The sequence below is a fragment of the Notamacropus eugenii genome, chromosome 3, assembly GCF_028372415.1.
Source record: "Notamacropus eugenii isolate mMacEug1 chromosome 3, mMacEug1.pri_v2, whole genome shotgun sequence".
Classification (NCBI taxonomy): Eukaryota; Metazoa; Chordata; class Mammalia; order Diprotodontia; family Macropodidae; genus Notamacropus; species Notamacropus eugenii.
The window spans coordinates 29,389,067-29,403,972 of NC_092874.1; the positions used below are offsets into that span (position 1 = coordinate 29,389,067).

At 39.6% G+C, this 14,906-nt stretch overlaps 1 long non-coding RNA gene across 1 annotated transcript; it reads left to right on the top strand.

Moving 5' to 3' along the window:
- The first annotated feature begins 455 nt into the window (after positions 1 to 455).
- On the top strand, positions 456 to 10,937 carry LOC140531103 (uncharacterized). Its single transcript, XR_011976277.1, has 3 exons — positions 456 to 560; positions 10,618 to 10,716; positions 10,862 to 10,937. It is a non-coding gene; the product is annotated as an uncharacterized lncRNA (long non-coding RNA).
- Positions 10,938 to 14,906: the final 3,969 nt, after the last annotated feature.

A 14,906-nucleotide genomic window follows, 5' to 3' on the forward strand; every position in this document is an offset into this window, starting at 1 on the left:
CTTTTGATGGAAAATGTGAATCAAAGATTATTTCCTATATCTACAAAATGTTTTGGCTACATGTGTGAATGTTGTTCGGTCATTTTCAGTTGTGTCCAACTCTGTAACAGCATTTGGGGTTTTCTTGGCAAAAAACTGGAGTGATTTGCTATTTCCTTCCTCCGTTCATTTTATAGCTGAGGAAACTGAGGCAAACAGGGTGAAGTAACTTGCCCAGACTCACACAGCTAGTACATATCTGAAGCTAGAGTTGAACTCGGGAAGAGGAATCTTTCTGACTCCAGGTCCAACACTTAATCCATTGTACTATTTAGCTGCCACGCATCTATGAATAATTCTCACACACCACTAGCAACTAATATGCCAATTCTCTTTGTGTATGCCTTATATTTTCCCTTTGTTCATGTTGCTTAATCTGTCTCTTTGTTACCTCTGCCTTTTGAAATCTTTCAAGGAATAAATCGTATACCACCTCTTCTATCAAAACCTCTCTGGATTCCTTCAGCCAAGAACTTTCTCACCATTTGCACAAATAAAATCAACACAGCTACAATGTGAAGGTAAGTGGTAAATTGGGGAGAAAACCTTTGTATTAAATATTTTCAACAAGAGTCTAAAATCCAATAAATAAATGCATATAAATATAGCTATAAACACAATTTTCCATTAAAAGATTATATACGGGCAATTGTAATGACGATTCCCCCCCAAAACACTAATAATGAAAGAATTAAACATCAAAACAATCCAAAGCTTTTATCTCATAGCCAGGAAATTTTCAAAGATGACCAAAAATGGGAATAGTCAATGTTGGAAGGGTAGTCAAAAGGCAGATACACTGATGTTCTGCTGGTGGGTCCATAAATTGGTCCAAATTTCCTGGAAAGCAATTGAGAACTATCCTTACGTCATCATCCCCAATAGCTATTTCCTACCCCTATGAATTGTTAACCTTCTTGAAATTATTTTCTATGAATTTACTTCTCAGTTGACATGCTCTGTTCTCTTTGCAGAAGGTGAACTCCCTGAGGGCAGGGATGTTGACTTTGTATCCCCAGTACCTAAAATATTGAGGTGCTTAGTGCTTGTAGGATCAAATCAAAGAACGCCAAGTTTATATTAACCTGGTCTCTGGAGAAGAGATTCCTAATTTTTCTGCGTGTCATTGACTCTTTTTATTCAATGTGGTGAAGCCTATTTACCACATCTCAGAATCATGTTTTTAAATTCACAAAAATAAAACACACAGAATTACAAAGGAATTTTTTTATATTGAAATACAGTTAAGATAATTAAAAACAATAAATTCACAGACCCCAGGTTAAGTTTCTATGCTTGCGCTGGATTAAAGACCAATGGCTAGAATATAATGAGAAATTAAGAACTTTGGAATTATATTTCTTAGACACTTATTAGTGTTGCAATCTTGGGAAGTCACAATCTCTCTGGGCCTGTTTCCTCAACTGTAAAACTAAGGGATTAGACTCAATGACTTCGAAGGCCTCTTGTAGACCTAAATCTATCATCGCTTCTATACTTTTCTGGACGCATTTCCCAGGAGCCACCAGATATCTTGCTGCTTTGTCACTACACAAACTTTATTAAATGTGCATTGCGTTTAGTACTGGGAAGCCAACAAAAGATAAAAGCAATCCCTATGCTATCAGGCAGCTAGTTAATACAATTGATAGAGTGCCCAGCCTGGAGGTGGAAGACATCTTCCTGTTTTCAAATCTGGTCTCAGTCACTTCCTAGATGTGTGATCGTGGGCATGTAACCCTGTTTGCCTCAGTTTCCTCATCTATAAAATAAGCTGGAGAAGGAAATGACAAACTACTCCAGTATCTTTGCCAGAAAAAAAACCCCAAATGGGGTCACAGAGAAGCAGATGTGACTGAAACGACTGAACAACACCACTCTAAAGGGTCTTACATTCATATGAGGTAGAAAACATGTAAATACCTACTTACATACAAGATATTTACAGAGTACATAGAAAGTAATCTTAAAGGAGAAGGCATTAGCAATTGGGGGCTGAGGGTGGGAGGGTTAGTATCGAGAAAAATCTTCTAGAGAAAGTCAGATTTAAGCCAAACCTTGAAAAAGTCCAGGGAAGTCAGGAGGTAGAGATGAGGGAGTAATGCACTCCAGGAAGTAGGCACAGCCTGGGCAAGAGTATGGACATGGGAGATAGAATATCATGTTCAAGAAATTACAGTTGTCTCACTAGATGGAAGTATGAAGAAGGAAGCAAAGGGTAAGGGGTTAGGTGGAAGAAAAGTTTAAATGCCAAACAGAGAACTTTATATTTGATTCTAGAAGCAATAGCAAGCTACTGGAGTAGTGGGGTGACTATGCTTTAGAACATCACTTTGGCAGCTGGATGGAGGATGGATTGGGATGAATTGAAATCTGAAAGATCAGAAGATGACATCCTGCACCGGGTGGTTGGTGACTGCGTGAGTGGAGATGTATATGAGAGCTCTTGTGATGGTAGAGATGACAAGATTTGACAACAGACTGGCAATGTGGAGAAAAGATTTGAGGATGACATTAAGGTGGCAAGCTTGGGTTATTGAGAAATAATGTGTGTTACAGTAATAGGGAAATTGTGAAGACAGGAGAGATTTGGGGGATCCAAAATAAGTTCTACTTTAGACACACTGAATTTTACAGATTAAAGGGGTTCCAATTTAGGATGTCAATAAAGAGCCAACAGAATTGAACCTCAGAATAGAGAGATTAGGGATAGATGTGTAGATCTTGGAATCATTTATTTAGACATGATCATTGAACTGGATGAAATTACCAAGTGAGACAGAACAGAGTAAAAAGAGAAGGCCCTAAAAGAGTACTGGAAAACAGAAAAAGTTAATGGGCACGACATGAAGGAAGAACCAGTAAAGGACAGTCAAAGAAGTAATCAAACAGGAAAAACCAGGAAAGCAGTATCACAAAAGGGTAGAAAAGAGAAAATATAGAACCAACTAAAGGGGATGGTAGGATCAAACTCAGGTTTTTGAGGGTTAGGGAGACTTGAGTACATTTATAGACATTGGATATAATGCCGGTGGAAAACTCCTGTCTCCAAACTCATGTTTATTCCAAAAGGGCTTTGGATTTTCAAAGGAAGTCCCATTCAACTCTTAGTTCCTCCTACCCTTGCTTAGCTTCTGAAATCTGATGAGTTCATGGGTCAATGTGTTAAAGCCCTAAGCATCAATTTAAATTATCTTAATATACATATACAAAAACCCTGCTGCCAAGATACTGTCTCTCTGCTGCATGTGTGGGTTTGGCCATGGAAGTCCCTCATATTTGTTTAACATATGGAGCTACAGTGATACTGTAAGAAGTGGCTTTCCTGAGTTCTGCTGTACAGAATGAAATGTTTACTTTTTCTGGGGGCAGTGTTTATGTTGACTTAATAAACTGTATTGTATGGCATCTGTCTTCTAGTTCCTGCGTTCATGAAAAGAAAGTCAGAATCACATATCTGTAGTTGTCTCATTGGTATTTCAAAACAAAACTACTTTGGACATGTACAGAGCACAAAGGACCAATTATAATCACCCCCACTAATTATGTCATTTATTGAATCAATTTCAAAATGAATAAAGCACTTAAAGTTCTTCAAAATTTGGCTCCAACCTATCTTTCCTAACTGACTCATCTTCATAGATGCTATGTTCTGGGCAGAGCAGTTAGTCAACACTCTGATTGGAAGGTTTCTCCTACCTTTGCCCATGTCAGCCTCCAACCCTAGAATGGTCTTCTTCCTCCTCCTAACTTCTCTCTCCTAAAATCCCTGATTCCTTCTCAGGTCCAGGTCAAATGTCACCTCCTCCAAGAAGCCTTCTGTATTCCCCTCAGCTGTTAATACTCATTTTGCCTCCCACCCTCCCAATTATTTTGTATCTATTTAGCATTTTCTTATCTCTAAACAATCTCCATTTTCCTTCTCCCATAAATTCTCAAAAGAACATAAGTTCTCTGAGAGCAGGAATCTCTGTGTGTGTTTGTATTTGTATCCATGGCCTTTAACACAAAGTAGATATTTAATAAAATTCTGTTGATTTGAATTACATTGATTTATCTGGGCTGGGTAAAGTGACTGGTGATGCAGTGTTTAAAGCCCCAGTCTCAGAGTCAGGGAGATCCTTACTAGTTATGTGACTCTGGGCAAGTCACTTAACCTCCTTTTGCCTAAGTTTCCTCAACTGGAAAATGGGGATAATAAAGTTGTAAGGATCTAATAAGATAATATTTGCAAAAAACCCTTAGCACAATACCTGGCACTATATATAGGCTAATTCATTTCCACTTCTCCCTCTTAAGATTTCTCAAGAAAAATACAAGATTGTAGGAACATAGATTAGACTTTAAGGAGAACATGGCAACCATCTAGTCCAATTCTGGTTTGACAGATGAGGAAATCGAAGAAAGGACTTGCTTAAAGTCACATAAAAGAGAAGACTTGACATTCAAACCAAGGTCCTCTGACCTGAAATTCAACATTCCTTTAAAGCAGAATAAGTCAAAATCAGAGAGGAGGGGTGGACCAAAAAAAATAAAATAAAATAAAACAACTTTTCAGCAATCTAGATATCTATGGAGTATTTGAAGTATTTCACTTTCTAAACCCCAATGACGGATCTAATTTCTGGTATCCTGGCTTATGGTATCACATGGGGAAGCCATGAATAATTCAGAGCCTTGTGCCAAGACTCTAGAGTAAATCAGTCAAATATAGCCACATGATCTTCATGCTGAATTTATAACAACTTAAAAAATTTAGATGGAACTTTTTTAAGGGGGGGAGGTGGGAGGAAGAATGTTTCATTATCCACAGATCAAGTTGCCAGTGAGATGTTTGCATTTCTTATTTTCTTACCTATGCAAAGAGATGAAGCAATAAACCAGTATGGTTACAACACAGAGAAGAAAAAAAACAAACTCCAAACTTCACAGTGCTATGTTTTCTTTATTAACATACTGATGTGAAACTAAACAGAGAAAGCAATCTAATAACAAACATTCCTTTGAGAAATGCTCAGGGAGCAGAAGGACATCCACTTATTGTTCACCACATCCGATTGGTCCATATATGGCAATAAAGGTACAATAGAAGGAAACAGGAAACAGACTGGCACATCGGCAGTATCTTATTAGCTGCTAATGGATATCTGAGAGGAACACGCATCTGATTCTGAATAGTCTGTACCAATCTCCTAAGCAATTACTCTTAATTAGTGGATTCTGTTTATAGATTCAACTTAGTGTACCCTTATGTATCAAAGAGATGAAAGCATCTGGAGTGAGGGAAGTGGTTCTTTTAAAGAAAAAGTGGTATATTGGGTGGGGTTTGGGGGGGCGGCATAGAAGACTTGACTTCTTTCCCCATGACCATTCCCCTCGCCTTCATGACATGTTTTCTGTTTCACTAAAAGAAAATGGGTAGAGACATTTTCCAAAGGAAAATAATGACGAAGGTGTTGGTGGAGCTCATCCCAGCAAAAGAGAGAGGCAGTCAGATAGATGTAGCAAGTGGTGGCACAGGACAGAGATTCTTCCCTTGAATTATCGTTTAACCCTAAAAGTTTCCGGCAGAAGCCCAAAGCTAAATACAGTCCTTTGATTCAGGAAAACAGCACCTGCATTCAGTGCCTGCCAAGTAGAAAGGCAAAGGGTAGGATGTGCTCTGTGACCAGATGCACCGCCATGAAAGAGAGAGAATCCTAAGTGGGATGGCTGGGCCAGTTTAGTCAAAGCAACTTGGGAGAGCCCCTTGGCCACAGAGTTAGTCATCCAGGGCTGGGGCTTGCACGGGGCATTTCCCCAAAGATGAACCTCCCAAGCAAGCATTTCAAAAGAAGGGAGTTCTTCTTCAATTCATTCATGTCTGGTAGGCACCTCTCACTTCTACCTGTTTAAGACAAAGAGCTTTTCTACTTAAGAAAGCAGTTCTTTTTCCTTGATTTTCTATTTTTCTCATTTATAGATGTTTCTAATGCCTTCACAGCAGCCACACCTCGTTGCCTAAAAGCCAGAATATTTTATCACTGAATTTATATAATTCTTTTCAAATAAGACTGATGAAAAAGAAGACAAAGATAATGTCAATAACTAGGGTTAGAATACCAGGAAACTGAAGGGTCTCTCTGATCGGTTGGCTTCCAAATGGAGATCTGTGATCTAAGATAGTGTCCATATGACCTTGGGCAAGCTACAAAATCTCTCAATACACCAGGCAACTTTAAGTTGCAAAACAGGTGTTCGTCTATATTGGTCGGTGGAGTTTCTTCACGGGCAGTCCCTATATCGATGAAATCACAGATCTGATTGTCTTCCTTACCCTCCGTTGCCCACCCTTCTCCCCTAACCAAGCTGACATCTATATAGCATTCTAAGGTTTGTAAAGCACTTCATGAACATTCTCGGAATAGGGTCCCCCCAGGCCTTATCATGGTAGATACTATTAGGTATCATTAACCTCATTTTCCAGATGAAGCACAGAGAGGTTAAAGGAATCTCCAGTGGTCATGGGGCTACTGTTGGCAATGGGATTTAAAGGCAAGTATACAATTTGATCCATTATGCCACACTGCATCTCTAGGATAATGAGAAGGTCATGAGCTATCATATCTATAAACCCTATATTGATTCTCTACTATTTGTGTTCTCTGAACATGAGCTTTTGATGGAAGCAAGATAAAGCTTTTTCCCAAGTTGGTTTTATGAGACCCACTTGAAAAAATTAAAGAATGTTGGAGAATCATGTAAAACAACTCTGGTTAGTGCAGCATTTATAGCAGGTTAACAAAGCAATCATATTGCATCAGTGGGTCTGAATGTGCAGAATTTTATTTTAGCTTCCCAACCTATCCCTTCCAAGTCCAAAATTGCTCTTTCTGAGCTCAAATATCTGCAGGTCCAAAGGAACTCATTGGTCTGGGCTTTCCCTGAACTGTGCTCTCCCTAGAGCAGGCTGGGAGCTGTCAACCCCCTTCTTGAATGCAGTCTGTGGTGAAACTCCTGGAGTGGGTGCTGGAATGTGGCAGCTGCAGAGAGCCTGAGTCTTCCCCAGGGAGTCTCTTCCTTCCTGAAACAACACAGATCTAGCTTGGTGATGGTGGTGATGATTGTGGTGGTGGTGGTAGAGTGTGTGTGTGTGTGTGTGTGGGGTGTGGGTGTGTGGGTGTGTGGGTGTATGGGTGTGCACATGCACGTGGGCCTGTGTGCATGTTCATATGTGTTTAGGGCATCAGTCTAAGAGTGAGACTGGTTTCTCTTGGCTTGGTGCACTGTGCTGTAAATTTTTTAAAGGATGAATTTGGAACTCATTGCTGCCTTCTTCAGTAAGCTCCAATGCTCATAAACAGGGACAGTTGTTTACAATTTCATTAAAGTGGAGAGGTAGACCAAATACCAACACTTTGTCAGCTGATCTGTATGCTCCTCCATAAGATAAGACTGAATCATGTGCCAAACGGACACTCGTAGGCTCGCCTTTGGCAATCTGGTGAAATGTCTGGACTCCTTAGTCTATTATTTTAATCAAACAACCCTTAATGGATGGAAATCCTAAATTTCTGCTAGAAGTTAGCGAATATAAAGATTTTTCCCATCCTGTTTCAAGGATTCTCTAAAATCTCTCCATATACAGGGGACCATGAACCTTAGTAAGTGCTTGTAGACAGATTATCAATATACTCCATAAGCGGAAATTGTGAAACAATATGAGGCTACAACTGGGTAGGCTACCAACTCAGGTGAGGTTGGGAGATGAAGGTAATGTACCAATTGATAGCATCCTATACTAATGAATTATTTTTTACTAACTCAGTGCTAAGTTTCTATACTCAAAGGAGTACAAATGCCCTCTTTATTTGGATACCCTTCTGCAAGGTCCCCATTGACCTGTCTTAGTTATGTTTCTGAATGGGGTTGCAATAGAAATAAGACGGGATGGGATAATGGACTTAGAGTTTGAAGCAACGTTACTGAGAGAGACAGTGACAACATCACGCATGCTTCCACTCCCCAACGACAACTCACGTCATATCATGTCTATGGAAAATCTCTTAACTACTAAGATCAATGGTTTAGCTATAGTAGAACTGTGGGTTATATAACTAATGTGTGATGCATTAGCAGAGAAAATATATTAGTAGTTCATCAGATTGGCAGGTCGTCTCCCAACCCTGAGAGTCAAGTGTTTAGGGAATGAAATAAAAGACAGGAGAATTTCAATAAATGACAAAGGAAAAAGAAACGAACAAAGCTCTGGAGAGTGTGTCAAAGTGGGAGCAATGGATCAGACAAATACAAATTTTTACCAATCATTTTGCTTGAGGCTGGCCTTATCTTCATCCTTCCAGCATGAATTTTTAGAAATGCATCTTCAGAGATTAGCATATATTTGACCTTCTTTTATTTTCTAAAGAGTCAAGAAAATCAATGATCTCTGAAAAATCCTAAAATACAATTGGAATCAAACTGTATTTTCTCTTGTTTCCTGCGCCCACTGGAATAAGAAATTTGTTAAACTTTGTTTTTCAGACTTGGAAGCAGCTCATTAGTGATATATGCAATTACTTTTCCTTTTTGGAATAAAATCAGATTGTCTGGATCTGTGTGACAGGAATGGAGTCCAATGATTCCATTGATGTGAGAACTCTAGGTATGGGATGCACCAACATTGATATGTATTGCTAAAGTCTATTATTTAGAGGCTTAGAGATTTGACTGGTGTACTCAGAGACTAAGTGATTTGCCCCAATCTAGCCAGCATATGTCAGATGCAAGACTTTCTGAGTCCAAGGCTGGTCCTCTATCCACCACTCCATGCTGCTTGGAAATTGATCATTTTCAATATGACCCAACAGAACAATCTGTATGGCTTTTACAAAATGGCTCTAGGTTCTTTATTGGTACATGGCACTGGGATCTCTTCTTGACTCCTTTAGGTTTCCTACCCTTAATCTGTTTAATGAAATGTGCAGTATATATTCCTGGTTTTCCACTGGGCCAGCATGACAGGCTGTTAGCTGTTAAAGATTATAACCATTATTTTGAAGCTCTGTTTGCTGGGGATACTTGTCAAAGGAACAACAAGACAGCTGTAATAGGAGGGCATAACACCATTAAGGCAGGAAGAACAAAAACCAGGTGGTAAAGCTTGGAAGACCAAAATAGCAACTTAATAGTCAATATTTTGCTTTACAGGGAGCCAACAAAGACATTGAAAATGCAAATAATATGCTGAGATAACCCAGCACAAGGACTGTTTCTCCCACCTTGTGAATCATCTGTCACTGCCAAATCTTTTCAGGTTGGGGCACAAGCACAAAGTTATAATAATCCTGAAATCTACAGACATTCTCAACCTTTTCCTATCCACTGATGTTAAAATGCTCGCTGCAACTGAGATTGGTCCAAATCACCAAAGCAAAAGAATTATTTAATTTTTTTCTACCCAGAATCTAGCATCTAAAATCTACATTATCTATGCTTGTCATCTTTCCCTCATTCTTTTGGTGGCTAATCTCCCGTCCCCTCTCCAGTAAGATGGGAGTAACCATGGAATACTGGGAAATAGAGAGATTGAGTATAAGACTGAATGCCCGGAGTGGTGGGGGGTGAGGATGGAAGGTAGGAGACAAGAATTAATTATTGTTCAATCATTACGGTTGTGTCTGACTTTCCATGACAACATTTTGGGACTTTCTTGGCAAAGATACAGGAGTGATATGTCATTTCCTTCCCCAGCTCATCCAAACAGGAATAAGTGACTTGCCCGCAGCTAGTGACTGGTCTGAGGTCGGATTTGAACTCATGAACAAGTCTTTCTGATTCCAAGTCTAGTGCTCTATTCACTATACCACGTACTATATCAAGTGTTGACTGTGTGCCAGGCACTGTGCTAAACATCTCACGAATGTCACCTCATTTGATCAGCTTTTGCAACTGAATAAGAAGAATGCCAGATGTAAACTTGTCTTTCATAGGCTCACCAGAAGCCTATTCAGGACAACTTGAGCGGTAGAGGGCTGCAGCCATAACACATATCATGTCCTTTTCCATCTGGTTTGACACTTGTCTAGTAAGTATACTTGGAAGGCTTTTCATTCCACACACTTTGGAGATATGAGTCTTGTCTGATGAGTAGATATTTGAGGATGTCTACTATTAAAGTATTATCATCTCGTTCTCATCTTTTTTCAATCAGGTTCAGAGAGAAGTGATAAGAAGACTGATTAACATTTATAAAGTTCTCTAAGATTTGCAAAGTATTTTACACATTACCTCACTTGATCATCACAGCAATCCTATAAGATAGGTGCTGCTATTATCTCGATTTTACAGAGGAAGAAACTGAGGCAGATATAAGTTAAGTGACTTGCCCAAGGTGATACATCTAATAAGTGTTGAAAGCTAGATTTGAGCTCAGATCTCCCTAATTCGAGGCCCAGCACCTTATCTACTTCTCTATCAAAACACAGTTCAGAAACAAGTTATTGTAATAACTTGTTACTATACTACCTACTATTATTCCTTTAATTGTAACGTTCTGTGGACTGCTGCACATGTTGATAAAATAAATGTTTTCTGTAGGTGACCTGAAGTCTTAGCATGGAGGGCCATCCTCTATAGACTCTCTACAAGCAAGCTTAGTCAAACTCCAGTAGCAGATGGAACAACAGCGTTGGACAGGTACCTTATCCTATTCCCATATGATTTTGATGTCTTCTGAAGGGTCTCTATATTTCTAAAGCTTTTCATTCAATATAGCATGGAAACATTTTAATAATTTGATATGGTAGCACCTATTAAGAATATTATTCCTAATTTTTTCTAGGTTTATGCTGTTTCTGAGCCATAGTGGGCAGTACTTTGGTCTGTGACAATGACTTGGGTTCCAATAGAGCTATTGGGTGAGTTCTCCAGGATAGCTGAATTCCCCCTTTATAGTACATAGATTTGTCATTTATTAGTTCATGAAAGATAGCTTCTAAGATCAAACTACCAGTTTGTGTACTGCTGGGTATTTGGTAGGGACTAAGTTTTTAAAGTCAGAGGTGATAAGATGCAGAGTTGGTATCAAATCCTTGAATAATCTTGTATGCTGTTCAGTTGTCTTAGTCCTGACTCTTTATGATCCCATTTGGGGTTTTCTTGGTAAAGACACCTGAGTAGTTTGGTATTTCCTTCTCTAGCTCATTTTACAGATGGGGAAACTGAGGCAACATGGTTAAGTGACTTGCCCAGGGGCACACAGCTAGTAAGTGTTTGAGGCCAGATTTGAACTCAGATCTTCTGGACTCCAGGCTCAGCACTCTATCCATTGTGTCATCTAGCTGATAATAATCCACATTGATCTCTAAATTTGCTCTCCTAAAGGATAGTCTTTCTATAATGTTTGGTGGCAATGCCTCAGTTCTAAATTCCACCATAAACAAATCTGTTTGCAGGAAGAAATCCACATGACTTAGCAATTTGTTTGGTGCTTATTTTTCAATAAATTTCATTGGATGATTTCACATGGCTACTGTCCATCTAGGAAGACCTTTTGATTCCACTCATGGATCTTAGCCATTATATAGGTTCCTGTCATATGGTGGTTCAAGTTCTCATCATATCACGCCTGGACTATTTTTGGGGTTGTTTTCTTGGCCCCAAGTCTACTCTCCACTGCAGCCTATCTTCCATTCAGTTGTCAAAGAGATCTTTCTAAAGCACAGCTTCCTGTTGCAAGCTAGATCCAGACTGGGAGACTTCTGGAAAAATGAGGTTATTTCTGAATCTCCATTCTAGAGGTTCTACTTGATAGTTATGTCCTGGAGAGACCCCATAGGGTAATCTGTTAGTGTACAACTTGGAACTCTCCAAATGATAATCTCAAAGTTTGAATATGTAGAATACAGAGTCCTCAGATGCCCCCAAAACCTACTGCTGTGCTAACCTCTAAGCCAGTGGCATATGATCTCATGTTGTCTGGATCCATCATCCCCACGAAGGCTGAAATAGCAGATTATGTAAACTATGTGTAGTGCATTCTTGGTCTAAAGATAGAGACTGGAACCACAATTTCATTGATGAGGAAACTCTCTCAATTAATGTAGGTTGACATCTTCTCTGTTAACTTAGTCTTAAGACAATTGCCTAGAGAATTGAGAAGGTGACTTGCCCAAGGTCACACTTCGAGTGTGTAACAGAGACAAGACCTGAACTCAGGCCTTGCTGGCTTCAAGGCCAGCTCTCTATCCACTATGCCATGCTGATTCTCCATACCTTTTATCTAATGGTTAAAATAAAACAAAATAAACCCTAAATGACGCAGCTTGGCCAACTCACTCAGGAGAAGCAGGGGGAAAAAGAACGGAAAGTCTAGTTTGGGATTTACACAGGAAATCCATTTCTCCCAGGGTCTTAGCCACATGCCTTCACTCTTTGTTATTTGCCATCAAAGAAGCTTAGTGGTTGCTCCTTTCAATTTAGCTCAATGCATTCCCAGCTGCTCACTAAATTATAACCTCTAATACATTGCTAGGAGGGTTGTGAATGTATGTAAAAAAGAGAGATTCCCTGGCTCGGGACAATGAGAACTCTGTAGTATTAGTACAGTAGGACTAACAAACATCCATGCATTTAGCAGACTATCTCTTCTTCTGTGTAAATTCCCATGGACCAGAAACTCCCATTCCTATCTCATCCCTCTTTCCAAGAAACCAATTTATCTTTTTCCAAACAGTTTACTTATTGTTGATCTAAAGATCCATATCACTTATTTTAAACACACTCACTCACACACACACACACACACACACACACACACACACAGAACTATCTCTCTGACCCAGAATATAGTCATCCATGGGATAGGGCTCACCTATCAAATTACAACCCAGAATACATCTCAAGCAGAATGAGTCAACAGGGACTTCTCTTGTTTTCTGTACTGGGGCCATTCGTGGTGGCTCCTTTCTTTCATGCGCCATCCCCACCTCTCCTCATGCACACACTGAGAAGAAACATGGATCTTTCATGGATTGACAGCTTCCTCACTGTGTGACTAAAACCTCTGGACTTTCCATGGGCTATCATTTCTTTCTAGCCAAGGTGAAAATAGCACATATTAGCCAAAAGTTGGAGTAGGACCCAGGCTTGCAAGGCCAGCTATGGCCATTTCCTCCATGCTGGCATATCCCTTAGAGGAGTTGGGGAAACGAGACACCTGAATGCCAATATTTCAGAGTCTAAGGGAGCTGTGTGTCTTGTATCTTCATCCCCAATCTTTTCATGAGAATGAACCAATATTACAAATATAAAACTCTATCGAGTTCATGATACCATTAAATCAAAGTCTGAGCAAGGTAGAATGAGCAAATACTATGCAACCATTTTGATAGGTATGGCCCTACGAAGCAGTCTCAGGGACCTAGACATTACAGAGTTGTAAGACCTACAGAGCACACTTCCTAAGGGCTCATCTCTGTTTCACGAATTGGCTTATCACTCATCCATCCCCTTCTTGGAGTGCCCCTTTCTTATGCTTGAGCCCCTGTTTGGTACAGAGAAAGCACAACCCCCCACAACATACCATGCTTGATGTAATGCTGAATCTACCTTCAGTCTGAGCGGTCATATTCTTTTAAACTAATTCAATCCAACAATTCAATTCAAAACCATTTATTAAGTATGTGCAATGATGTATTTCATGAGGCACTGTAGATAAAAACCTCCCCCTGTGTTTCTCTGGCTTCCTACAAGAATCAGCTCAAATCCTACCTTCTTCAGATCTTTCCTGGTCCTCCCAGTTCTCCCTTCCCCCCTTCCCCCCTTCCCCCACCATCTGTTCCTACCTTCTTTCAGATGACCTTCATCTTATATATGATGTGCCCAGTTATTTGAATGCTGTCTCCTCCATTAGAAATGGAAGCTTCTAACATTGTAAACAATTCCAGCCACATTATGTAATGACTAACTTTGATAGACTTGGCTCTTTTCAGCAATGCAAAGTTCTAAGACAACTCCAAAAGACTCACGATGAAAAACGCCATTGACACGCATGGAAAGAATTACAAAGTCTGAATGCAGAGCGAAGTATACTACCTGCCATCTCCATTTTGTGTTTTGTTTCTTCTTTCTCGAGGTTCATTCCATTGGTTATAATTCTTCTTTGCGACATGACTAATGAGAAACTATGCTTAATGTGAATGTATATGTAGAGCTGCTATCAGATTGCATGGAGGGAAGGTGTGGAGGGAGGGCGAGAAAATTTGGAAATCAAAAGCTTGTGCAACTGAATGTTGTAAACAAGAAAAAAGAGAGAAGAAGGAAGGAAGGAAGGAAGGAAGGAAGGAAGGAAGGAAGGAAGGAAGGAAGGAAGGAAGGAAGGAAGGAAGGAAGGAAGGAAGGAAGGAAGGAAGGAAGAAAGGAATGTAAGCTCCTTGAGGTCAAGAACTGTTTTGCCTTTCTTTGTAAGACTAAGACTTAGAACAGAGTCTGGCACATAGTATATGCCTAAGAAGAGCTTACTGATTGATTAAAAAAAGTGAAACAGTCCCCAGTCTCAAAGAATTACATTCTCCTTGGAGGTAGAGGAGGGTGGAATACAACATGCCCACAATTAAATATAAAGAACATGTAACTTATTATGAAGGAATTTTGCTGCCGCCCATGTGCTATTGAACCACTGCTTTGTTAGAGCAAAGATAAAAATGAATGCAAAGCTGGAGGAAGTGTGGAAATGGGAAAAAAAGAAATGTAGTATGAAATTAAAAGAACTTCAGCTTGATTGAATTAAACAAGTTACTGATATAGAAAAAGAGGAAATAGATGGAAGAAAAGGTTCCCATAAGAATTATACTGATTTTATCCAGACACAAAATAAACATACAGGG